Genomic DNA, 2711 nt, shown 5'->3' with positions numbered 1-2711 from the left:
ACGCCGGTTGTGGTGCCCAACGCAGGAGTTCACGGGAAAGCTAAAAGGTGTGGGTCGGTACTGACAGCAGGGCGGTGGCCACGGAAGTCGGAATCCGCCAAGGAGTGTGTAACAACTCACCTGCCGAACCGACCGCCCTGAAAATGGATGGCGCTGAGCGTCGGACCACACCGGGCCGCCCCGCCGCGGGGGGGGTGCGACTCCCCTCCCCGGGCAGGCGGGGGAGTAGGAGGTGCGCCGCGGTGGCGTGAAAGTCGGGAGCGATCCGTTCGGAGCCGCCGCGGGTGAAGATCTTGGTGGTAGTAGACAAATATTGAACGGAGAGTACTTTTCAAGGCCGAAGTGGGGAATGGTTCCGCGGGAACAGTGCATGTACGTGGGTGTAGTCGGTCCTAAGGGGGGGTAGCTCCCTTGCTGAAGGGGTACGAAACACGCGCCGGGCGGGCGGCCGAACGGGCGCCGCGCTGGCCTGTCAGTCACCCCCCCCCCCCCTCCCGCGACGCCGAAAGGGAATCCAGTTAAGGTTCGACTCGGAAACCGGGCGGCGGAGAACGGCCCCCCCGTCGCGACTACGTTCCGGCGTGGGGGGCGCCGCGGCGACGCCGACAGACCGGGGAACGCTGCCGTGGGCACCGGGGAGAGCCGTCGTCTCTTTTTAAGGTCTGGTTCGCCTGGAATCGGGTCGACGGAGAAGGGCTGGCCAGGCCGAAAAAGCGTCGCCGTAAGACATGGCTGCGTCCGGAGCGCTCACGGCGGTCCGTGAAAACCCGTCGAGGGCACGTCAATCTCGCTGCCCGGCCGTACTCATGTCCGCAGCAGTCTCCTAGGTTAGCAGCCTCTGGTCCACGGAGTAATGTAGGTAGGAAGTCGGCAAAATGGATCCGTAACTTCGGGGAGAAGGATTGGCTCTGAGGGCCGGGGACGGTCGGGCTAGGGGAGGAAGCGGGCAGAACCGCACGCAACCTGAGGGGACACCTCCGTGGGGGAGAGACGTGCGCGGAAAACCGTGGGGGCCCGGGCCGAGCGGCCTCGCCTCGGCTGACGCCCTTCGCGGGGCGCGTTGGCTGCGCGGGGGACAACCGACGCGACCTCCGACTCACGCTGTCTCAGAACTGTCACGGACAGGGGGAATCCGACTGTCTAATTAAAACAGAGCGTTCGACAGCCTGAAAGGTGTTTACGGGACGTGATTTCTGCCCGTGCTCAGAAATGTCAAAGTGAAGAGATTCGCATAAGCGCGGGTAAACGGCGGGATGTAACTATGACTCCTCTTAAGGTAGCCAAATGCCTCGTCGTCTAATTAGCGACGCGCACGAACGGATTAACGAGATTCCACTGTCCCTATCTACGCCCGGCGAAATCACAGCCAAGGGGAAACGGGCTTGGTGAAATCAGCGGGGAAAGAAGACCCTGTCGAGCTTGACTCTAGTCCGACTCTGTGGAGGAGCGTGGGGGGTGTGCATAGGCGGTAGCGTCTTCGGGCGCGACAGTGAAATACCGCTACCCCCGCGGGACCCTCCTATCTTACACCGACGGAGTGGGGACTCGGCGCCTTCTTGCAGGTAGGAGGCGTACGAGGTTCAGACGTCAAGCCGCCGTCGCGGCGGGCTCGGGGAGTCCACCGACTCCCCCCGACGCGGTCACGACGGGCGACAGCGACCTGCCGGGGACAGCCTCGGACGGGGAGTTTGACTGGGGCGGTACATCTTCTAAAGCGCAGCGAAGGTGTCCCAAGGCGGGCTCAGCGAGGACGGAAACTCGCGTAGAGCAAAGGGCAAATGCCTGCTCGACCAGGATTTTCAGTACGAATACTGGCCGTGAAAGCGTGCCTATCGATCCTTTCGACGTTGGGAGTTTCAAGCGAGAGGTGTCAGAAAGTTACCACAGGGATAACTGGCTTGTGGCGGCCAAGCGTTCATAGGACGTCGCTGATTGATCCTTCGATGTCGGCTCTTCCTATCATTGCGAAGCAGAATTCGCCAAGTGTCGGATTGTTCACCCGCCAACAGGGAACGTGAGCTGGGTTTAGACCGTCGGTGAGACAGGTTTAGTTTTATCCTACTGATGAAGCGCCCTTGCCACGGTAATCTTGCTCAGTACGAGAGGAACGGTGAGTTCGGACCTCTGGTTCGCGCGGTCCGGTCGTCAGGCGATGGCGCCAGGCTACGTCCGTGGGAGTACGGACTGAACGCCCTAAGTCGGAACCCGCCCGGTGAGCAAGGGTGAGCTTAGCTAGGGCCCTGAGCGTGCAGGCAACCATTAAGCCGGCAACCTCGGGTTCGTCGGCTAGTGCCGTGACCGGCCCGCTCGTCACGCGCGCTAGATCTGTGGTGCGCGTGGCTGGGTCGGTATCATCCACGTCGTTAGGGGCAAGAAATCGCGTGCGGACCACATGTATTCCGTCGGGGTGTTGTAAGCGTTAGAGCTGTCCTGGTACGGCGATCCGTTGAGACTAAGCCCCGGACGCTGAGATTTTTCCATCCAGCAGGGTTTGTCTCGGCACCTTTCCACCCGGCACGGCACGGCCGGCCCGATCGGCCAGCCTTCGAGGTCCTTGCTTGCTCGGCTCGGCATGTGGCGGTGCGGCGCGCGGCGGCGGCGGGTGCGAGAGTGTCATAACACGTATAAATACATTTACTTTACTTTACTTACTTTCTCAAAGTTCTATCTCTTGAACTTGGAGAATTTTTTTTTCTCCCACCTGTCCAGAG

The 2711-nt window shown here is 61.5% G+C and overlaps 1 pseudogene; it reads left to right on the top strand.

Moving 5' to 3' along the window:
• The window catches only part of LOC144962327 (large subunit ribosomal RNA), a 3801-nt pseudogene extending 1324 nt beyond the window's left edge, over window positions 1–2477 (top strand).
• The last annotated feature ends 234 nt before the right edge of the window (window positions 2478–2711 follow it).

The sequence above is a fragment of the Berghia stephanieae genome, unplaced genomic scaffold (assembly GCF_034508935.2).
Source record: "Berghia stephanieae isolate SIO BIC M18660-M18661 unplaced genomic scaffold, UCSD_Bste_1.3 scaffold864, whole genome shotgun sequence".
NCBI lineage: Eukaryota > Metazoa > Mollusca > Gastropoda > Nudibranchia > Aeolidiidae > Berghia > Berghia stephanieae.
The sequence above is the reverse complement of the archived record's forward strand: the minus strand, read 5'-3'. Positions and strand labels throughout refer to the sequence as shown.